The sequence below is a fragment of the Canis aureus genome, chromosome 1 (assembly GCF_053574225.1).
Source record: "Canis aureus isolate CA01 chromosome 1, VMU_Caureus_v.1.0, whole genome shotgun sequence".
NCBI lineage: Eukaryota > Metazoa > Chordata > Mammalia > Carnivora > Canidae > Canis > Canis aureus.
In genome coordinates, this window is record NC_135611.1 from 21,136,469 (window position 1) to 21,161,647 (window position 25,179).

The 25,179-nt window shown below is 39.7% G+C and overlaps 1 protein-coding gene across 5 annotated transcripts in view; it reads right to left on the reverse strand.

Moving 5' to 3' along the window:
* Positions 1 to 25,179, reverse strand: part of RAB27B (RAB27B, member RAS oncogene family) — a 137,469-nt gene that overhangs the window by 29,772 nt on the left and 82,518 nt on the right. The window contains exon 1 of one of the 5 annotated variants that reach the window (XM_077892307.1): positions 24,545 to 24,671. The exons of 2 other annotated variants lie outside the window; for them this stretch is intronic. The gene's annotated coding sequence lies outside the window, so the exon portion shown is untranslated. Of the gene's footprint in view, positions 1 to 1,984; positions 2,109 to 24,544; positions 24,672 to 25,179 lie in introns of those variants that run through there. 2 more of the 5 variants (XM_077892328.1, XM_077892344.1) reach the window with 2 other exon arrangements.

Below are 25,179 nucleotides of genomic sequence, written 5' to 3' on the forward strand. Positions count from 1 at the left end.
AAAGTTTCAGATTTGTTCCATCTATATATTTCTGTTGAGCACAGAAAGGTGAATATACCATTGTATATGACTGTTGAAGGATTTATATTTCAGAATAAAGCTGGCTCTGCTCCCTTATGATAATGTGACTCAGCAGCTAATCTCGCTCCTATTTGCACAATGACAAATGCAGGCTAATGCCCCTCCCCCACCCCCACCCCGTTGTCTCTCCCCTAGTTAAGCCCAGGTGGAACTATAATATTATTCACCTTACAATCCTTTAACATCATGTGAAAGAGAAGACATATCCTAAGACCTAAAACAAAAACCAGTTTTATAAATCCAGCTATAGGTAAGGTTGCATATTGAATAATCACAAATATTAGCAAGTGATACACTATATCTCGTGGCAGATAGATTTGCATTGTCTTAGGCAAAACAAGCAAGTAGGATATAAAATTTGAGGAAGGAGTATGGGAATGCAAGCTGGAACATTCTTCTCCAGCACAACACTGGGTTACATCAGTTATTGATTATAAAGGATCAGCAGGGTCATGATGAGCACCTATGCATGCGTGCCACACGCACACACTTGTACACACACAGGCACAGGCTCATCAAGCATGAAAAGATCATGAAGCTTGTGCACACCACTCCCTAAAAGCCAGCTTTCTATTTAATCTGATCTTGCCAGAAGATAAGTCTGCTTGAATTGTTCATGGAGTAAGCCAGAAATATGTACAATTTACAATACAAATTCTATAAGACGCACAATTTGAATTGTTTTCTATGCCTATACTTCCAAGTAGAAGAGTGAGACCATCTTTGTTGTTGTTGTTGTTGAGGATTTGGTGCAGTCTATCCAACATGCAGAAGCTACTCTGCCTATAAAGAGTATGCTGGGTGCTTTTGAAATGATTCCTAGGTCTCCTCACCCGGAACTTAGGTGGTACTAGTTTCCTGGATGGGCAGAAAAAGACAGAGGAGGGTGTTCTTTGTCTAAGGGGTGAGTGCAACATTAAGGCACCGCCCAGTAGCAGCCCTGTTGAATCAACCCTGACAGATTGCCCAGGTGGAGACCTCATGAGCATGGGCATGAAATGTCACCTAGGGAGCTTCAAAGGAAAGCTCACAAAGCTGCCTGGGGACCTGACACTGTCCATGGCTACTCCGATTCCTGCCTTTGATAAAAATTAGTACAGCAAACACATTTACCGAACCTCTTTCTGTATATAGAACACTAACCCCAGGAGAGAGGAGGAAATGAAGAAGGAAAATGGAAATAACTGTGAGACGACTCAGAAACACTTAAAAAGCAACAATGATAAGGCATCAGGTAAGAAACTGAGGAAAGAAGATGGGTTTTATAGTCAAAATTAGACTTCACAATATGCTTGTCTCCCAGCTCCATTTATAAAGCAAGAATACTAATCTCCCCCAGATTCGCTCATTTGCTCACCCAACAAATATTTATTGGGCACGTGTCGTGTGTTGGGCACACACAGTTTCGTGCAGGGATGATGTGCTGCATAAGGCCTCCACTACGTTACCGCGCCAGCTGCGACAACTCCAGCAACTGCTTATTCCCGCCACAGGCCACTGCCACTCCGATCTGCTCACAGTGGCCCCTTTCACTCTCAGAAGAGTCACATTTGAACAAACCGTGTGGTCACTGCAGCCAGGAAGAGCAGTTAACTGGTCTTCGTGCCTCTGGCTCTGTCTTTTCCCCCAGCCTTCTCCACGTAGCCAGTAGACTGTCCCTCAAAATTATAGTCAGGCAACATCGCTGTCCTGCCTCATATTTTCCAATGGCATTCAACAAAATGAAAATAAAGCCGGAGTCCTTTGTCCTGTCTTACAAAGCTCTGTATGACCCGGCTGACTCTTCCTGCTAATGTTCCATTCCTTTAAGGAGCCACGTCTCATCCTGTTGGAACCTCTGCATGGGCCGCTCCCTCTGCCTACATTCCCTTCTCCTCCCCTGTCTCACAAAGGGCCTTCTTACCATCATTCACTTTTCAATTTAAATGCTTCTTCTTCAGAGGGATCTCACAGGGCCCTCAAATCTGAAGAAGGCTCCATTCACTTTCTAAGGCATCCCTCTAGGTTCCATGTGGCCCTTCTTCCCAGGTCCTGTCTGCCTTCGTTTGTTATCACTTGCTTTCCCATCTAGTTGCAAGCTCTGAGTGGGGGGAGTCTGCGCATGCTTTGTTCACTTTGGAGCCTCGCTAAAAATAGGTGTTCTGCAAATATTTGCTGGAGACACCAATATAGGCTCTGTTGGATTTAATTGGTGTGGTCTGTAATGCAGACAGCTGGTCTTGGAGAACTTCCGGTTGTGCACTAAAAACCCTGAACTCTCTGCATAAATAACAGTGTCTTTACCAGCAAAGTTACCTTACATGTTGAATCGAAGAAGAAACTAATCTAAAACTCACGAGTATAAAGCTATAAAATTAAAGAATTCTGGTGGTTGAGTGTATGGTTTCTGACTCTACCAGCAGCTGTTTCTAAGACAGTAACGTCCTTAATATCTACCTCTGTTTCTTTGGTTTTCAGAGCCATGTCCGGCTAAAATACAGAAGATTTTGATGAGATGCTAGAAAGGGTTTTATGTAAGTGCTTCAGGGTAAGATTATTGAAGAGGAAACCTCCTTTGGGGTTCTGGACCATTTCCAGTGTGTGTGTGTGTGTGTGTGTGTGTGTATGCACACGTGCTCATGCAGGCTTCCCTACACCAACAAGCAATTCTCTGACACCAGTAAGGTGTCTGAGAATTCAGCTCGATTCTGACATTACACCTGGATTCCACGGGTAAAGAACTCAGTCCCACAAGACGGCCCTCTACTTCAGACATCAACTGAAAGTCTAGGTTGTTATCTGTGCTTCTAACTGACCGGCTACAAATTAGAGATTCTGGAGACGTCCCTCTAATAAAGATGCCAATTTTAAGTCAGAAGCTACCTGTACTTCTGACCACTGGCTTGTAAACCAGAGGTTCTCACAACCCCTCCTTAACTTCTATTAATTTGTTCACAGAACTCAGGAAACCTGTTTATTCCCCAGATTACTGATATATTACAAAGATAATTAAAAGTTACAAATCAACAGTCAGATGAAGAGATACAGAGGGCAAGGTAGCAAACAAAGGAGCTTTTGTCCTCATGAAGTTTGGGGCCCGGCATGGTCACATGTGGACATCTTTGTTTCCCTAACCCAGAAATTCTCTGAACCCCCTTCATTTTTTTTTTTTAATATGGAGGCTTCATTATTTAGGCAGATTGATTGACTCATTGGCTATTGGTGATTGACTCAACCTCCAGTTCCTCTCCCCTACCCTGCAATCAGCAGGTGGGAAGGAAGATCCCAACCCCCTATTCCTGATTGGTTCCCTCATCCCATGGCCTTTTTCCAAAAGTCATCTCATTAACATAAACCTGGTTGAAATGGAAAGGAATTTGTTATGAATACCAAGACACCATGTCACCTCGATGGCTCTGAAACTCAGGAAATGAGAAGTAAAAAAACAAAAACAAAACAAAACAAAAAAGGAAATGAGAAGTGGAGACCAAAAATTATGGCAAAAGATGCTCTGCTACTCTTATCGCTCAGGAAATTCCAAGGGTTTTGGAAGCTATGAGACAGGAACTGCAGATATAGACCAAATCTATTTGAGAAATATGTTTTGGTCTTCTGAATGATCAAATATATATACATATTTCTTATAAATCACAATATCACAAAATCTCACAAAAGAAAATCATGAGCTCGGGGATGCCTGGGTGGCTTAGCAGTTGAGTGTCTGCCTTTGGCTCAGGGCATGATCTCCTAGTCCTGCGATCGAGTCCCAATATTGGGCTCCTTGCATGGAGCCTGCTTCTCCCTCTGCCTCTCTCTCTGTCTCTCTCTGTGTGTTATTTATAAGTAAATAAAAAAAGAAAAAAGAAAAAGAAAAAGAAAATCATAGGCTCAAATCCTCATTCCTACAAACTCATATGTAAAGTTCTTAATGAAGCAACACAATATCTTAGATCTGTATTTGATAATATAAAATAAAAATAATCTGTACTTCAAGAGAAAGCAAGAATCATATTTTAAATATATAAACATGGCTAGTGTTGTAAGAAAATCCAAGAAAACATTATCATTGTGGAATGCAAACAACTCACATTATATGCAACCTGAAGGAAGAAGTTTGCTACTGAGTTGTGACTGTTTTCACTTTGGACTTGATTCTTGGACACAGGATACATTAATAGCTCAGCAAGGAACTACGCTCTTAAGGCAGGTCTGCCTATGTTGAATTTTCAGAATCTATATAATAAAGATTTTACAAAGGATTACAATTTTTTTTTACTTAATTTACCTGCTTTATTTCAGCCTCTTCATATTTTTAAAATAAAGGTTATGGTTGATCTTCTCTTGTGTGATACAAAGGCAAACTGCCAGAAAACCTCTTGTGTTTTCTCATACGTATTTTTTGGTAGCTGTCCTCAAACAGTGGCATCTGTAGCTGGTGTTTTAGAGGGGTGCTGAAACCACCTCTGACCCCAGCATCTGCCCAGCCACCAAGCCTAAAGCCCTCATGAAATCTTTATGAAACAGATACTCCTGAGGATCTAGTGGAAGGATATTAAGTGTATTAGAACAAGAAGTCACCAAGGAGGTGATATATTAACTAGTTCACTCATTAGTGTTGATTAGGTTGACTCATTAAACTCTCTACCTCCCACAGTCACCTAAACTACATCTTCCAAGGCAAATTTTGATTAACGGAGTACCTGGTAAAAAGAGACACAACATATTTCGTTGAATGAATAATGAAAAAGAGGCAAAGGTTGATGAAGGCATATCTGTATGAATGCAATTCCTGAATGGGAAAAAAGAAAAGAAATTTAGTAAAATAAAGTCAATGGGCTGATGTTGGGGCATTAAAGAAAGATGGGGGGGGCATATAGAATCAAGCCCCTCTCTCCCCTCCCTCACAATTTTGTTCCCAGGTGGCCCTAAAAATGTCAAACCCATTCTAAATCTCTGTATTCTAATTGGTTGAGCTCCTCAGATTCTAAAAGCCATTGTAAATAATTAACTTAAGAAAAACACTCTGCCCTTTATCAGTGGCATTTCATTGAATCCGTAATAATCCGTACTTTTGCTAATACATTAAGTCCACAGCTATGTGTTGAAAAAAGACACAATAAGATGGCGAGGAGTAAAGGGGAAATTCCAAATTTGTTAAACCACAATTTACACTGACATATTTGTATTACTGGATTCCAGGATGGTTTTGTGGTCTGTCTCTACATCTTGCACTTCATCAAACACATCCACAAAGGATGAGAAAGAAAGTATTTGGTATGCGCAGGAGTAAGATACCCACCCCTCATTTTCCTTGGGTTCCTTCATTTAGTTCTGCACCAAGACATGGGTAGGATATACACACAATCTGAGCAGAATGATAAAGCACCTTAACAAAAAAACACTGCTTCCTTTCCCAAGTCACAGCTCATAATTATGTCCAGTTGACTCTTGTCATAAGCTCTCACGCTCAGGTGACTCAAGGCAGGTGAACCAACAAAGACAAAAATCCAGAACTCCCTTGCAAAGGATTGATAGAGATGAAAGAAACTTGAACTCCAATGAATTTTACCTGTTTGGTTTCTCTCAGCTGGTTCTCTCTAGAGGGCATTTTAACTGAGATAGTCGTCTGCTGAGAAACAGAAACAGCCGATCTGAATTGTTTTCCAAATTAAAAATAGGAGTTTCTGAATAGTGTTAAGAAAAGTGGAATCTCAGAATGAGGTCAAATCAGGATGTGACCCCCAACAAGACTTTGGGGTCAGACATGACTCTAATTCCTGTTCCTCTAATTACTAGCTATATGGCATGAACAATTATTAAACCTGGCTCTCAGATCCCTCCTGTGTAACTGGGGGTCATACAATATTTGTAAAGCACCTGGTTTGTCACTTAGCCAACGAGGAGACACTGAGTAGGTGAAAACGATCTTGGTATAAAACACTATTGGCAACAATTTCTTTGTAATCTTTGCGTTTCTTTGTAATTAGTGTGGCAATTGCAACACTTATTAATAACATTTCTCATTTTGTGACTGCAATAAAGGCCTCTCGCTCAGTTATAGACAATCACTGGGGGGAGAAAAAGGTACTGTTGCCCAACTACAACCCTGAATGATTCTGATGGAACTGGTCTGGAGTGTGTGATTTGGGGACAGGGAATTCTCAAATCAGCTCTCATGATTCTAATGTGAAAAAAAAAAACAAAAACAAATCAAAAGCAGACAAATAAGATGCTAAACAGTGTGACTAGCAATTTAGGGATGCCAGAGTTAGCAAACAAAATTCAGGATGCTCAAAATTCAGGAAGTTTGGATAAAAAGACTAATTAATTTTTTAGTGTAAGGGTGTCACAAATACTGCATATTTAACTGGATGTCATGTGTTTTCTTCATTTGGCAACCCTAACCGGTATGATAACTTTTGTGTAAAAAAGGGAGAAAGAAGAATATGGGTATCCAACTGTTTAATTATGTATGTATAAAATGGATTTTAAAGATGTGCTTCTGGGAGGGGAACGAGATAGGAGGAAAGGGAGGGTGGTTTTCACTGTACTTTTTTGTGCCTTTTAAGCTTTGAACCACATGAAAGCATTCCATATTTTTAAAACAAATAGCATTATAAAAATTGAAAATAAATAATTTATAATGAGAGTGAAGAATCAATAGAGGACATAACTAATATATATAATACCTAGAAAGCAAAACTGGTAGGAATCTGTCAAAACATCTTACTCTATTATATTCTGGTTTTTCAGCGTAGACCTAAGTAGAATTAATATTAACAATCACTTGTTGAGTTGCCAGATTATAATTGGAATTAATATCAGCAGCCTCCTGTTGAGTTGCTATTACGCAAAGCACTTTATACACTTTAATTTAATCCTCACAATAACCCTTGGGGGTTTTGCAAACAAAAAGGCTGAAACTCAGAAAGATTAATTAACTTGCCCAAATCACACAACTAATGATTGGCAGGCCTGGGGTTTAAATCTGGGTCAGTCCAAATCCACAGCTTGTTGCTTTTAAATACAAGACAATACTCTACTGTCTTCAGCACGTTGATTCCCAAAGTCAGGAAATTTGTATTTGGGCATGAAAATCAATGCAAAAAGGCAGAGCAATGAATGCACATTTTCATTTTATGCCAGCATCAGTCACCGAGCTATGAAACGTGACACCCCGGTAAGTATTTTCTTGGTAAGTAAATATGCAAGCGCACCTCACTTTATGCAACGTTTGTGTTCCAAGACAGTTGTTTCTCAATGACATTTATGCAAATGTAATTGTATTCGTATTTTAGAGTAAATCCGGGAGTCTGCTTTTTAAACAAAGTGTGTTAAATTCAGAAGATAAATATGACTGAGCTCAATCCCATTGTTTTGGGACAGGGCACAAAATGAGATCATCTAGGAATTTGCTAATTGTCCTTCAGGGTTGAGGGTCTTAATATAAAACATGACTGGTAGTTTATGTGTGCAGAGGATACTTTGCTAAATTACAAAGGATTTAATCAGTTAAATTAAATTTCTAACTTGAGTCTGCCTTTAGCTAATTTATTGTTTAAATAAGCATGAGTAAATATTTGTTATAGAGAAGCAGAGTGTCACTTATCAAACCAGTACTATTTTCATAGCTTACTGAGACAGGAATGTGTTAGAGGACAACTTTGTTACCTCTTGTGAATGGTTTTTAAAAGATTTCTCCAAAATCTATTTTGGTCTACATACCTTAGGCATCCCCCAATGATCTGCCTTATTTAGATGGCAATGTGTGAGGAATGAGAGGAAGGGGTTTATCTGTTGGAACTGATAATCAAAGGCTATTTCAAGCATCTTTAAAATTAGTAATTTTAGAAACAGTTGACCAAAAGCTATCATCCCATTAAGAAGAGAGCCGCAGACTCCCTAAATAGTTGCCAGGATTTCTGTCAGAGGTTGGGATAGGAGTGGTTGAAGGCAGGTAAGTGTCCCCTCCAGCCCAAGGGCAACCAGAGCAGCACTGTGAGTTTAAGGCAAGACTTGACCTCCCCGTGTTCAAACTTTGTGCTTTCTACACTACATCAACTCTTCTGAGTGGCCAGTATTACAATTCTGAAGTCAGGAAAAATCAACCCAGGAATGTCATTTAAAACCATGCCCAGATATGCTGTTGGCCAGGCAGTGACTCCATTTGCCAAAGTCAGATACCACCTTGGTGAAGCTGTATTTGTGCCATTATCTAAATATTCTATTTATCTTCCTCTTTATTCCTTATAAAAGGGAGTATTTTCTTTGAAAGTACAATATTAAAGAATATATATAAAATGCTAGATCATCAAAGATTTTATCTAAATAACCAAGAGTTATTGAGGATTTTATATTACTTTCAGCTTCTACCTCCCCACCCCTTACCACCTCATACCATACAATGAAATTTATTTCTTTATTTTTCTATAGTTACACATATTTGATTCAGTAGATATTTTCCAGAATGCATTATATTCTGGTAAGGTACCGCCAGTAGTAAATCTGCATAAAACTCCTATTACTTCCATAAATCAAACTGCATCTCCATTTAATTGTATTTATTATATGTAATTGAGTCAAGTTTTTTTGTTTACTCTTCTTCATTTTAAAAAAGGAAAATTGAATTGTTTACATCATTTATAAACTAAGATGGTTAAAAGAATGTTTGCCTTCAGTTTTCTGAAGCTCTTGCTTTTTCCTGCCTATAGGTCAACGGCCTATTCTTAAATGTCTTTGTATCTAGAGTCTGGGGAAATATGTGTACATTTATGTATGAATAAGTGTTTTTATCGTAACACTTCTTTACTCACCATTTGAGCCTATACTTTATAACTCTCTCCAAATTTTATCAGAAAATTCTTAGCACCAGTGGTAAGATGAATTCATAAATAAAAATGAGCACAGATACCTAAAGGAGACAGGCTTGGTGGAGTCAGTTTCATGTATATCTAACCTCATAATCAACATGCTTTTTCTAATTAACACGGTGTTCTTAACTGGAGTAGTCTGGTATGGGTAGAGGCCATAGCTTTCCTCATTTTTCTGGGATGCTCCATGTTGGCCTCCCCAATCCACAGGCAACTTCACACGTCCTCTTTCTACAGTAACTTTGGAAGCACCACAACAGTAGGCTGCTCAAACCTATATCCCCCCTCCCATTTACCAGAAAACTGGATAATTCCACCATTATAATAATTTCATCTGAAGCTCTTTAAAAATGTAAATGTCAGCATAACATGTATGATACTACTACATTTCATTTCAGCATCCCGGAAACATACATACAGAACTTTAGATCCCCATGGAAATCCTTCATAGAACAATAAAATAGGATTAGTGTCTTAGGCTTTTTTATTGTCAATATAAAAGCAATCCTATAAAGTCCATTTCTACATTATTTATAAAACTACAATTAAAAACATGACCCATAATGGGCTTTGTGCCATAAAGTTACTATTAGAATGTAATGACAGGAAAAGAAATGTGTCTCTCCCGATAAATCGATATACTTTCTTTAATCTGATAAGAGAAGCTATGGTACGCAGTATTTTTGTTTGTTTGTTTCCGTTGCCTGGAAGATCAGAATTCAGTTTTTTTCCTTAACATTTTAGTGATCAAAGGTTCCCTGGTTAAACTACTTTACCTCTCCCTACTCCTGGATTACGCAACTCTTTCTTTTTGCTTGTTTTTTTCTGGTTCCTTTAGCTACTTGACTGCATTTTTATCTCTAAACTATCGCAAACCCTCTGTAGGAAGACGTAAACACAGTTGATTCTTGTTAATCGTGGTAGTTTTGTTCTATAAAGTCACTCCAAATACTGAATTAGCGAATACTGAGCCATTGTTCCTAGGAGAAATACAGGATAAAGTTCCTGTGAGCCACTGGTCACCAACTGATCAATATAAACCTTGTTTTACATGTATTCTAATAAGGACACCTTCCTTAATATTATAGTTGATTCATGAACATTGAATTCATGGCCAATAGCACCATAACTCATGCCTCAATGAAACTTATCTGACACACATATTTTCTTTATAAGAAAAGCTCACAGCCTTCTCACACTTAAGAACATTAATCACTTCAGTGATATGCTTGGGAGACATTTTAAACAGAAAAACCACCACCTAAAAGCACAAAAACGGGAAACATGTTGGCATTAAATAAACCATGGAAAGGACACTTGTTTACAGCATGAGAAACCAAACGGAAAGAAACTAAAACAAGACAGAGTCAACTTGTTTGACCGCAGCTGGGAACGTGCACAGCAGAAGACTCAAAGTTTTCCCCACGTCCATGCATGTTTGTGAACGACCACAAAGACAGCAAGAGTGATGATCTTAGAGTTACACATAAATTTTAGCCAGTAGGCAAATGCACAAATCTACAAATGGCAAATTATGAGGACTGGTTGCATGACTTCCCCAAACTATTATAGTTTGGGGGAATTATTATATTTTGGCTAATTAGTGCATTAGCCACAGTTAGAATATCAAATTATGGAGTGGAGAGGAGGAGCCTGAGGGAATGGGACAGCTGCACTTTGATTATATTGTGGAAATAGCAGAAAGGTTTGAGCAACGGCAAGAGGAGCAGATCCCAGAGGAGCAGCCAGGGAGTCCCACAGGGGACTCAGGTCCCTGGGACAAGGACAGGAGAAGCAAGGCAAGCCTAAATGGACATAGCATTAACAGATTTCACAACTGTACTTTATCCTACTGCAGTGGCCCTATTATTACACCCATTATTGCTTAACTAGGGGAATTCAGGGAGACTTTTTTCTTCCCCGATAGATTCCTACGCTAAACTTAGTACAAATGTCAGGCTATATGACCAAGTATTGTAGTGCTAATATGTCTCAGGGAAAATAAGCCCAATACATAATGTGTTGATTTTGGCCAAATTATTAGTAAAAGTTGTAACACGTGGATCTCAGGGGAGACTCTTCTTTCTAGTTGATGATGAAAAATGTTACTAAACCTAGAAGAACCACTCCCATCTCCTCCACACACCTCCATTTTCACACACATTAGGCAAAAATTGGTAGAAAGGCAGGTTGGGAAAGACACATGTGAATTTAATAGAACTGACAGCAGATCGGTCTGTTAGGATGCTGCACATAGTAGGTCCTCCAGGGATCAACAAAGTTAGCAACCGGTCTCAGTTAAAGCTAATTAGTTCATGACATGAAAATTCAGTCTCATTTTCTGTCTCTTTGGGCAATCACTAATAAACCCTCTTGGATCTTTCATTTGGTGAAAATTACTGGGAATTTTAGCACCAGTGAGCTCTGTAGATATTTCAACCCACAGCTCTGTCATGGTTCGTGGCTAATTTAGTATCTTTTCCCATAAGGTTATTTCTCATGGAAGATATTGATATATAGAGAAGCCATAATCGTACCTGTGTTTTATTCATAAACTTGGCTTGGTTCTTTAAGTCACACCCTTGTTATTTCAGACTCCACCCTGATTACTATGACACTGAAACAATCTCATGGTTAAGGATTGGCTTTCCTTCGAGTTCTGAGGTGCCTGCACTTCCTGTCCTTCAGTTGGACTGTGATTCTGAACCTATCTGAAGGAGCCATTGACACACAAATTCTAGCATATGAGGGATGATTGTACTCATATTCATGATTTTTAAAATTATTTTAATCTTGATTATCTGAAATGGAAGAAAAACGTATAGCTCCAGTTTGGCCAAAGTTTATAAAATATGAAGAAATTTTTCAAAGATTTCATCATTTACATTGATACTTCAGAAGAACAGAGATAATCCTCTTGTTACCATAAGACATTTTAACATGTTGGAATCAAATAGACTGAACTGAAGTTTAAGATATGTCTGATTTCCAAATAAACCAGTTTGCTCTAATATTACTGTGTAATAGTTTCACACTGGTCCCCTGGCCCGGCTGATACGCAGCAAACACAGACCAATGTGGCTTAAATGTTCCTTTACTCTTACTAATCAGCAGGTGCCACACTAGTTGTCCAACAGCTCCAGTGCCCCTAGTTCTGGGGAGCCAGGAGAGGAAACAGGAGAGATGCATTTGAATACATCCTTGATGCTATTTTTATAAAACCACTTCAAGCTCAAGTTCTCCTATCAGAAGCACCTTCTTATTACAGGGTGGCTTAGCACTACTAAAACAAAAAAATAATAATAAATTTTATTAAAAACCTAAAATTAGGGGCACCTGGGTGGCTCAGTGGTTGAGCATCTGCCTTTGGCACAGGTTGTGATCCCAGAGTCCTGGGATAAAGTCCCTTATCAGGCTCCCCACAGGAAGCCTGCTTCTCCCTCTGCCTATGTCTCTGTCTCTCTCTCTGTGTCTCTCATGAATAAATAAATAAAATCTTTTAAAAAATCTAAAATTATAGGTACACTATTACCACAAAGCTTTAATAAATAATAAATATAAAATATGTAAATATACTAAATACAAATGTTAAATACATTAAATTCTAAATAGGAAAATCAAAGGTTAAAATATAAAATATTTATTAAATATTTAAACATTGTACATGGTGCTAATTTATTTTAATGCCTTTCTGAGCCTCAATCATCAGAAAAAGTTGTAGCACAAACCCTGGTCAGACTATGCTCCTTGCTGACACAACACCCAGTGACAAGTGGCATAAGCAAATTTGAAGGACAGTGATTAACTTTGTAGAGCTTTACAGTCTTTATTCATTAGAAAAGAATACAAATGCGAAAAAGCTACAAATGCATAAACTGAAGATACTTACAACAGATATTTTTGTCTGAAACTAGCAAATCTAAAGTAAAATGGTTGCAACTAACTCCCCAGACTAAGAATATTTTTTAAATAGGCATTTTTCTCTTAAAAGTAAAAGATAAAACTTACCAGCAATAAATTTCTTAAACTACATTGTAATCAATGTTTTGATTTCTGCTTTGACCCACACCATGGTAAAAAGGATTTCTACCTATCCTGTTTAAATGCTCCCACTGGTTATTTTCTTTGTCTTTCTTGGTATTACCATCTAAGCTTTAATGGACTTCAGACTGTCCTGATAAATCACACTATGCTTAAAAATTAGTTCAAAATATCTATCTAAATTTCTGTTCAATCATGAAGCTTTACAGAACGCTTTTTCTGAAAAATAGTTTAAAACCTCGTGTATTTGAAGAGACTGGAAATGAATTCAGTGCATTTGATGAAGTGTTCTAGTAGTTTTGCAAAAGATAAATTTTTTTTTAAATCCCATAAAATCCTTCTAAAAAAATTCCTGTAGTTATCTGACCTAGGTTTTTCTTATGGTGGGATAAATAGAAGACTGCTTACATAACCCTTCTTACAAACAAGTAGGTCAACTACTTCCATGTCAGTTTTCTAAATTTCACTGACTTGAAATTATCATTTGGAGATAAGCCAAGCACAGATAGAAAACCAGGTCCAAATTTTCCCATGATGAACTAATTAGTTTACTTTGGGCTATTTCTTACATAGCAGCCTTCTGCTATCATCAGACACTTGACCTACCCTGTTGTTGCTTAACAACACTTCCAAATATGTTAACGTGCCAAATGTGGGACTCTGTTTTACTTACCATAATCAATAAGGTATATTTTTATCTCTAAGGAGAATCAAACTGTTATCTTTATGATTTCTATGAATTGTTTAAATCCTCAATTCTGGACCATTTTATTTTCTGTAATACATAGGCTTTCCTAGACCGACAGGTTAGACATTGGACTGAATAGTATACTGGTGTCTATTTCTGAAGGTAACAACACAGAGGGCAGTCATGGTTTTAAAGATTACTCTAAAATTACCTAGATGCAATCAACCAAGAGATCTTTGGTGTCATGTATCTAAAAGGTTGGCCATTTAGTTTGCACTTGTGGGCCTAGACCTGTTTGGAGATTATGCAGCTCATCTCTTATACCAGCAGTTGGCTGAGGTTGGCTCAGAAAAATGCTACTATTCCTGATGGAAAAAATGCTTAGGCTGGTTAATCCATTACAATTACTTCAGTCTGCAGACTAACCACAGTGTCTGCCAGCTTACCACCTGAGTCTACTTACACATATTTGTAATGTTGACCCAAGAGACAGGAAATGGAGAAATTACTGTCAAGAATACATAGTCAAGGGTTATGGGCAATAATGGTGAGCAAGCCTCAAACTCTATCCCAGGGCCACTTCTCTTCCTGAGGATTGACTTAAGAGACTCTACAGAAGGACACCAATGACCCTGTCTACAAAGGGATGTGACAGTATTTTCAGAACTAGGGATTTGAACACTTATCTAACCCAGGATCTGCCCTTAATGATGGAAGATTCTATATGGTAGCTGCTCCAGGATTTTCAGGCCATAGTATCACCAACCACATGGACCACATTAGCTTCTATTTATGAAGTTCTTTTTTTTGCCCCAAATTGTTCCCCTACAATTCTATTTGCACAATTGCAATTTGTAACGTGATACGTGCCTTTGGATTTTTGCTACATTAAGTAAATTAGCTGCTTTTGGTCATTGATACTGTAGCAGAAATTAACTCATTAGAAAGACTGGTCGGGATCCCTGGGTGGCGCGGCGGTTTAGCGTCTGCCTTTGGCCCAGGGCGCGATCCTGGACACCCAGGATCGAATCCCACGTCGGGCTCCTGGTGCATGGAGCCTGCTTCTCCCTCTGCCCCTCTCTCTCTCTCTGTGTGTGACTATCATAAATAAAAAAAAAAAAAAAAAAAAAAAAAAAAAACAAATTTAAAAGAAAGACTGGTCAAGGGCAGCCCGGGTGGCTCAGCAGTTTAGCGCCTGCCTTCAGCCCAGGGTCTGATCCTGGAGACCCGGGATCAAGTCCCAGGTCAGGCTCCCTGCATGGAGGCTGCTTCTCCCTCTTCCTGTGTCTCTGTGTCTCTCATGAATAAATAAACAAAATCTAAAAAAAAAAAAAAAAAAAAGGACTGGTCAATAAGCCATTAATTTCCTACCTGGGAAGCAACAAAATATCAAAAGAGAGAAAGATGGGCTCTGAGAAAGTTCTGACAAAGAATGATTTTCCCTTGACATGTACTAAAAAGGAAGTTCTTTGCTCCACTTTCAATGAAAAAAAAAAAGACTTAAGGAGACAATTTTACCTCCGTGACAAAATAGACAACGTAATAAAACTTTTTGTCCAGGAAAGAATTTAGGGGCCATAGAGAATGCCTGGCCTTATCAGAGGCTTACTTATTTCCAATTATGTAGGAGAGGATATAGCATTTTTCTAAAAATGTCTATAAAAAAGAATCTGTCAATTCTTTCTTAATACAGCTTCAGAACAGAAGCAACTAGTGTTAAGAATTTTATGAATTTACTCATAGACACCACCGCTATAGTGTAAATGTACTTCTGGAAATTCAACAATGGAATGATTATCATAAATGTCTTTATTCTCCTCTTATTTTATTTTATTTTATTTTTTATTCTCCTGGTAAATGCTAGTCTCAACTCATTTCAGATCCAGTGAAGTAAGGTAATTTCAAAGTAATGGGAATAAAGTGATTTTTGCTGCTTAAAAGAATCAAAAAGATATGGAAGCAACCCAGTGTTCATCACTGATGAATGGATAAAAAAGTGCAGTCTATATATACAGTGGAGGATTACTCAGGGCACCTGAGTGGTTTAGTGATTGAGCGTCTGCCTTTGGTCCAGGTTGTGATCCCAGGGTCCTAGGATTGAGTTCCGCATCAGTCTCCTCACAGGGAGCCTGCTTCTCTTCTCCCTCCCCCTATGTCTCTGCCTCTGTGTGTCTCATGAATAAATAATTTTTAAAAAAAATCTAAAAAAAAATAAAAATAAAAAGAATGAAATCTTGCCATTTGCGGCAAATATGGATGGACCTAGAGGCTATAAAGCTAAGTGAAATAAGTAAGTCAGAAAAAGACAAATACCATATGATTTCACTCATATGTAGAATTTAAGGGGAAAAAAAACTCATGAACAAAGAAAAAAAGAGACAAACAGAAAACCAGAATCTTAAGTATAGAGACCAAACTGATGGTTGCCAGAGGGGAGGTTGGTGGGGGCATGGGTGAAATAAAGGGAATTAAGTGTACACTGATCTTGATGAGCACTGAGAAATGTATAGAATATTTGAGGCATTATATTGTACACCTGAAACTACTGTAATACTGTATATTAAATAGAATTGAATAAAGATAAAAATAAAAAGAAATATTCAAGATCCAGTCTACTCCTTACTTTCCTTAATTAGTGCTGGATTTGATATCTGCTCCCAATATCTGGGAGTGCTAGAAAGTATACCAAGCCAAAAGAAAAACCTTAAATAGATTAAAAAAAAAAAAAAAGAAAACCCTTTACTTCTGCCTTTGTATGCCCTTTTCTCAAGATCCTGTGGTTTGGAAAAGACCTCACTGTCACCCACATCATTTAGTTCAATTTTCCCTTTAAGTCATTCCTGGGCTGATTTTGGCAATCGTGCTAAAAGAAACTAAACTCATAAAGATTATGGCTGGAAGACACGTGAGGCATGTTTGTTTAACCTTCTTTCATCTTTTTCATCTTTGCAAATATATTGTGTAAATGCCTGAAATCTCAAGAAGATATATGTAAAAAATTTACCCCAAACAGAAAGCAGTAGCAAGAAAAAGTAGAATTTGCAAAACTGTGCCCACTAAAATGAAAATGATCAAGCTTTTTATTTTCTTACACAGTAACAGAGATTTGAAAACTGATGCATTAAGTGAATGCATTCTTTTGGTGGCAATATTTCTTTTCTTTTCTTTTTTTTTTTTTTTGGAGGTAATATTTCAAAGCTGGAAATGATGGTGACTGCTGTCCGTCTTTAACCAAGGACTTGTTATTAATGCAAATTTTCACCCTTGACAATGAGATCAAAGAATTATAATTGATAGTGACCTACAAAAGTCCATCGTAAGTGACAGCTTTTATGAAAAACACATTCGTGCAGAACAAGATGTCAGAAATGATGTATCCATAACAAAGAATGCTTTACACACCAGGAATCCAGAAGGTACAGAGAGAACACCTCAACCGGACAAGTGGGCATGCAGAATGTTCTCAAACTAGTTACTAATAATCAGAAATACTTGAAATGGAGAGTGAGAGGCAGTCAAATGATTGTATAAAGAATATTTTTCAATGCAATAAAATATTCCCCAGACTTTTTTCAAGCAGTGAACCAGAAAGCATATTATCATGGGGATGAAAATGGGATGGGAAAGAGGAGGTAGGAGAAAGAGAAGAAGTCTCCCTAAATGGGGTCAATCACTTGACATATATTTACATTTGACAATATTTTACGTTTTGTTGGATATTGCAAAAGTAATCAGTACTAGAGAATTAGTCTTTAAGTCTTAGAACATCAAGATACTTTTTATATTTTGGTAAGTAGATCTTGAGATTAAAAGTGTCATAAAGTCCGTCATAGCAGAGCTAGAACAAAGCTACTGAAGAAAATGGGAGGGAACTGGTTTTTAAATGGACACTGGCTGGGTATCAGTTCTTACGGCATGGTACTAATTATTAATTAAGCTCAAATAAATAGACTTCATTCCCTTTGGGAATCTGTTAGGTTTTCCATTCTCTGGTACTGGAACACATTCCTAACTGAGGCACCCGTCATTTTTCACAAGGGCCTGCCGAGAGAGAATACAGAACAATTGTAGAGAAAGGAGTTCTAGAGAAAGGGAAGGGCTACTTGAAGTGACTGCCCACAAAAAGGGATAAATGATGTCATATGCATAAACTAAGAGCTAAAGACATTTTTAACATATTCTTCCAATTTAACAATAATGATAATAATAATGATGATGAATATATACCTATAATTAGATATAATCTTCAATTTCCCCTCTTCTCAGAACTGAAATGTCTTTATTAGCCAAAGCACATCAGTGCTTACAGAAAAAGAAGAAAATCAGGAGTCCTGTGTTACGGCTACTACTTCTCCCTGAGAAGAGAAGTACGGCACTCGGTTTTACGGATTTGGCCAGCATATCTCTGTGGTTGTCACTGGCCTGACCTCTTCTAGGAGGTTCAGATTCCAGAAGCCATTTCCCTGAATATATCCAGCTGAATGAGCACAGGTACCCCATATGTCATAGGTCTTTCTCCCCCAACGTGGTTCATGTTTTTTTATGATTAATTTGAATTTTGGGGACCACCTTCCATTCGTTCTACTGCTTCCTTAAAACCAGCAATTGGGACTTTATAAAATTCTCTTCTTTCTCCCAATAGCTGGTCAACGCCATTCTTGTTATTTCTCTAATCTGACTCCTCTTCTCCAACCTTACAATCACTGAGCTCACTTCAGATTTTATTTCCTATTCCTAACTGAGCTCTCTAGTTTTAACCCCTTTCGGTGTATCTACCTGTTTATTATCACAATACTGCATTGAAACCACTAACTTAAACCTTGCTCAGTCACAGTAAAACTATCTTTCACGGATCTCTTTCATGTACCAGACTCTATGTTCTTCAAGAGCAAGAATTGTCTTATTCATCTTTTATAACCAAAATAACAAATATGCCACTGACACATCATAGGCGCTTTATGACCTTTTTTCAATAAAAAAAATTCAGATACGCAAAAGTTATGCCAGAAGTTAAATTGCTAGTATCTGTTTTAATATGGTGAGCTGATCTTTTATTGCAATACAATCCATTGTCAACTTTGACATAACTAATGCCATTTTCTCTAAAGTTTATGCTTTCTGGGTAGAATCTGTGCTCACCAAAGGGTGTCAATAATTCTTTGAGTTCTTGTTTTCAGCTTCTGGATCAAGTTATCATGCACAATAACAGGTTTTCTATTAAAAAAAAAGACTAATTGGAAAAAGACTAATTAAAAGACTATTTCCTTAATCCTCCTATTCCAATTTCTACACACTTTTAAAAAAACATAGTTCCTGAAAAATAAGACAAATAAAAATGTTTATAAAATATTATGACACAAACATGGCATCTTTTTTTAAGGGTACAGACAACATTTAGGAATTTGAATTGTTTCTTTTTTCTTTTGAATTACTTCTGTTCTCACACAGCCAAGACAATCCTCGCCTGTGGATATTTATATGACATTACTACTTGAGATTGAATGCACCAGACTGCAAGTCTTTATTTACTAAAATTACCCTAATTCAACACCTTCCAGGAAATGATAGGAAAGGAACCTCTGGTTTCCTGGGCCTCACGCATGGGTTTATTTTAAATGTCAGAGGGTACTTTGAGAGAGTGAACAACCGCAAGGAGTCAGAGCCGTGAAGACCACGCTTGATTAGAGACACTGCTGGGAATTAGAAAGAAGAACATTTGTGATTCAAGAGAAATCCATCTTTGCAACAACTGTTATTATCATACAGTCGCTTTGCAGAGAAAACCACATAGAAGTCCTAGAAGTCAAAGACTTCCTCCCAGTTCGTACAGGAAGCAGATGCACACCAGGCCTTCTCCACATCTGCAGAGGAGACCAAGCACAGGGGTTGGGGCAGCTTTCCCCATCGGAGGACAACACACACCGGTGCTTACTCTCCACTTTTCATCTCCCCCTCACATTTATCTAGGAATGCTCTTATCCCCAGATACAAGGGATCAGATCAAGGGTAAGATAACAAGGATAATAAAGGTCATTTGGTTCAATGTCCCAGTACAGGCCACGTCTACAACAAATAATTCTGAGAATGGCGCATTCCTTGGTCTTCTTTGGTTTTATCCAGTCCCTGCGATGACTCCCTGAGCGGTCTTTCCAGCCTCACCTGGTGCCCCTCTCCGACCCCTGCCTTCTCCGAAACCCTCTGAAGCTCACTGAATGCACCAAGCTCTTTCCTGGGTGGAGATCTCAGCAGGTGCTTTGGCTCTGTCTCAAATGTTCGTTCTCCCCTAACTGTCCACGGGACTGGCACCCAGACCCTTCAGTCTCAACCGAAACAGTTTCCTCAGACAGGTCTTCTTGACCAATCCCAACATTATTCTTTCCCATTTAAAGTAGTTACTTGTGGTCACAATAACTTCTCAACTTCCTATGATTTTACTTTTCTTTCAGTTGTTGTCAATTCCTTCCCAGTTTGGAACACAATTTTCTTTTTTGTAGAGAGAAGAGGGAAGCACAATAGAAACTAAATAATTCTACTTTCACTCACATCCATTAACATCCTTATTCACTGCTTTGCTTTAAACAATGCTAGAGGAATCTTTGGCTCTCTGGGTTCAGCCCACTCTGGGTTGTAATCCTCTTCATACTGTCTTGACAGCTCACAACACCTTTGTAGGTATTTCTAATTATGTGTCCCTTTGTTCATCTGTTCTACAAGCCAGTTTTTAAAATTGATTTTACTAGAACCTCTATGTAAGCCTCATGAATTTCTCTAGTGGTCTCTCTTTGGGGATTACGTGAAATGCTTTTTCCAGCATTTGTTAAAGTTAGTTTATCTGAATTCCTTGTTTTTAAGAACTCTGTCTTCTGTCAAAGTTGCCAATGATTCCAAGTTGTCACAAGCAATGATCACTTCCTGGTCCTCCTCTCACTCTGCATCTTCACAACATCTGACACAAGTCACCATTCCCTTTCTCTGGGAACACTTCCCGGCTTGGGCTCCATGATGACACTCTTTTCTGGGGGAAAGGGGAGTTTTTTACTGGCTCCTCTGCAAGTTTCCTTGATGTTAGAACAAGCCAGAGTGAGGTCCTTCGGTGATATCCTCAAGACCAAGAGCATCCATGGACTCTGTATCTCCTAGTTTCTATGTGTATCTATGACTTCTTCCCCAAACTCTGTAACCAAAAGCTTGGATTTGACATCTCCACATGGATACCTACACATACCTCAAGAGGCTCAAAATGAATTCTGCATTTACCTTCCAATTTTTTTTTATTCTCTTAGCTTTAATCACCTTAGGAGAGAGCTTCACCATGAGTCTTGTATCTCCATACAAAACCCAGTGATCATTTTGGTTCTTCCTTTTCTTCAACCCACCTCCTTATTTGGTTTGTCAGCAAGTCCTGTCAGCTCTGCCTTCAAACAGGTCCTGAATCTATTTCTTTCTTTCCACGACCACTGTTCCAACCCCGATCTATGCCACTGTCATCTGCTGGCCTCGCCCCTACTTGGTATCTCTTGTTAAGGAGGGCAGCGTGATCATTTAGGAAGATGGCCCTCTCTGGGATTTTTCCTCTGAATCATACAGCATTCTTCTACCCTTCCCAGGTCATTCTCATTATTTCATAATTAATTTTTATTGTATTTATTTTATTTATTTTTTAAGATTTTATTTTATTTATTCATGAGAGACACAGAGAGAGAGGCAGAGACATAGGCAGAGGGAGAAGCAGGCTCCATGCAGGGAGCCTGACACGGGACTGGATCCCGAGACTCCAGGATCATGCCCCAGGCTGAAGGCAAGGTGCTCAACTGCTGAGCCCCCCAAACGTCCCTAAATTAAAAAAATACATATCATTGAAATTCGGGTAATTGCTAATTTGTATTTTGACTTAGATGTCTATTTTTCTAAGCTAGAATTTAATTTCCATGCTATTAACCTCTATTATCCACTGGCTTGGAAGGATACCAAGACTCCGGATATGCTTAGTATCTGTTGAACAAATTTTCAATAGGCAATATCTAAATCACAGTGTCTTCTCACCTCGTTCAGAATAAAAATCAAAAGTCAGCATGTTTTTTAGGACTTTCAAAGCCCTCAGTGATCTGGCTCCATTATCACCCATCCCCCATCTCTTGCTAACCCGGCCCCTCTCCAGGTGTGCAGGCTTCTTTGGTTCCTGGAAGATGCCAGGCAAACCCCTGCTTGTTATCCTTTCACTGTGGAAAACTCTTCCTCCTCATAACCACATGGCTCACTCTCTGACCTCCTTCAGACCAATATTCAAAGTTCATCTTCTCAGGTACCTGATTTAAAATTTCAACACTCGCTGGGCCAGGCTGCCTACACTCTCTGCGTGCATCTTCTGCCTTAGATTCTCTCCCAGCATTTATCTCTAATGTATTATAGATTCAGCTTGCACGTATCTTGTTGACTCTCTCTCTCTGTGGTGAAAGGCAAGCCTGCATGGGGCCAGAGATTTTTGTCTGTTTTTGTTTTGTCCAATTCTGTCCACATAAACCCCAGAATAGTGTTTGACACTAATAAATATTTATTGAATAAATGAACAAGAAACTTAAATAACTTTTCTTAATACATGAAGCAGTTGTTTACTTAAAAAGACAATTTATTTGGGCACCTGGGTGGCTTATTGGTTGAGCGTCTGTCTTTGGCTCAGGTCATGATCTCGGGGTCCTCGGATTGAGTCCCACATCAGACTCCCCGTGAAGAGCCTATGTCTCTGCCTCTCTCTGTGTCTCTCAAGAATAAATAAACAAAATCTTAAAAAAAAAAAGACAACTTGCTAAAGATTTTTTTGATTATGCATTAAACAGAGTTTTACTCTCATTACTGAAGACTAGGCAAATTTCCTTCATTCAAGGAAAGACCTATGAGAGAAGGTAAATATTTGGAAAGCATGAATAATGATTGTGTGAAACAAATTAAGTAATACAACTCCACTTATCGGGTTTGCAGGAGGCTTTTATTATGCTTAGTGATGTTGCTGCTTCCTACTACTGTATAATAAACTTCAGCCCTGTGTACACCTAATAATGAGTAAAGAATCATTCTCCTTTAGCCACCAGCTCTAGAAAGTGACCTACTCTTCATGGGAAACACCTGGTTTGTCCTGTCTGTTTTTACTGTAATTGTTTTCTTGCATCTTGACACTACAATTTCTTGCTCAAGAGCTGAACTATTGGTTAAGCTACCTTGATGAATCAACTCAAGAAACTGGATTAATTGTGAGCTGAGCTTTATGTGAATAGTTGGCCTATGTGTCATGCTCTACTGATCTGAAAGACCAAAAGTCTAACCTGAAACTTCCCAGAGTGAGGGTGGGAAAAGAACAGATTTCTCTTCTGGACTACCTGAGGTTTTGGCTGACTTCCACTTTTCTAGGAAAAAAAAAAAAAAAAGCAGTTAACTAAACCAAAGGCAACTCAGACACCAGCAGATAATTTTAGAATAAGCTGGTGTGCTGAGGAGCTGAGGAGACCAATTTATTAGGGTTCCCTTCTCTATCAGGTCAAATATTCCTGTTCCAGAAACGGCCTAGGAGAGTTGTCATTTGCTTAATATTTGACACATTCCCTTTATTTCTTCTTGGCAACTACGAGAACAGGCTCATCCAGTTCCATCTGAAATCTTTTGTTTTCCTTTTGAAAATAATGATGGTAATATTTTATGAGAGGCCCATAATCCTTAAGCAGAAAAGCCTCATTAATATTAAACTATCTGTCAAGATTACCCTGTTCTGGTCATCCGTAAGAATCCCCTTTTGCCTTCAAAAAGGGCTGATCCCATCTAGGTAGAGGATCATGCTAAAAACAAACAAACAAACAAAAAAAAAAAAAACTATGAAAACGAACTCTTTAGGAGGAATGGCACAAGGCAAGTATGGCTCTCACTGAATACTACGACGTGGACTTTATAATAACTTGAAGATTCAACAAACTTAAGTGTCTAAGGCTGTAATGCCAAAGTCCATCTTTTCTATTAACTTCTCAAATTTAGAATTATACAAACATGCATATCAATATATTTACTTATTAATAATATCACTAAATCCGGGGGACCGTAACTAAATACTAATATACATTTTTAAGGCTTAGAACTAAATCAAAATTCATAGCTACTGTTATGTTAAATGGTAATTTTGCTGCTAATAACCCGGGAACTACGTTTATTAATTTGGGCTTAATTTAATAATGTACCACTTAATCAACTGGAACCCTTAGACCCTTAATTTTAGATCTTGAAATAAAAAGCCGGCAAGCACGTTATTACAGGTGTGGTGACTTCAGCCAAACACAGCTTCTCCCTCCTGATACAGCCTCCAACCTTCGCTAGCCACCTGCTCCGGCATTTTTCAGATGATTGAATATGTTGTCTTGGGCGGGGAAACTCCTGGAAGCTAAGGTCCTGCGACCACTTGGAGGAGCACACACGCCCACACCCCAGTAGCTGCCAGCTTGGCTCAGAATTTGGAAATAACTGAGTAATAATAATAATAATAATAATGGACACCTGGAAGACAGAAATTACTTTTGATTTCTCTGTGGCTCTCGCCCCGAGAAAGTGCGAGGGACTGTCCTAGCGCCTGCACTTGCCCTGCCCCGAAAGTCCACACACGCTGTGGTTATTTCTGTGGTTATTAAGGATGTTGGCGTCTGCGGATGCGAGGGGAAGGGAGATGGCATTGCTGTGGCTGTTGGGGTTTTCTCTTTTTGGGGGGGTGGGGGTTCGTCCTAAGCAGCTGTTGGGTACCCGCGGCGGGGTCTCCCGGGGCGGCCCGCACCTGCCCCGCCTGCCCCACCTGCCCCACCTGCCGCCCCCCCGCCCCCGCCCCGTCCCAGCAGCGCGGCCCCGCGGCCCGACTCACCGGCTGCCCAGGGTCCCCGCGGAGGGCGGGGGTCGCGTGCCAGGCCCTTGAGCTCCGCGGGGGGACGCGGCTCTGCCCGTCCTCGCTGCGGCTGCGGCTCGTCCCCGCCCGCCCGGCGGCCCCGCGGGCGACAGCGCTCCGGAGGGCGGGGTGACGGGGGCGTGTCCGGGACGCGCGGGCGCGCGCCTGGGCTGCACCTGCCGCCGACCCGGGGCGCTTCCCGGGAGCGCCCGGAAGGCGGGGAGGCGGGGAGGGGGGGACGGGGGCGGAGGGACGGGGGGGCGGAGCCGAAGGGGCCCCGCGAGCAGCGCCCTGCGGGATGCACCGCTTGGCGCTCACGCTAGGCAGCACGCAGCACCCTAACTGGCCGCAGCACCCTCACTGGCCGCAGCACCCTCACTGGCCGCAGCACCCTCACTGGCTGCAGCACCCTCACTGGAGCACGCTAGGCTGCGCGCAGCACCCTCACTGGCCGCAGCACCCTCACTGGCCACAGCACCCTGACTGGCCGCAGCACCTTCACAGGAGCACGCTAGGCAGCACGCAGCACCCTCACTGGCCGCAGCACCCTCACTGGCTGCAGCACCCTCACTGGAGCATGCTAGGCTGCATGCAGCACCCTCACTGGCCGCAGC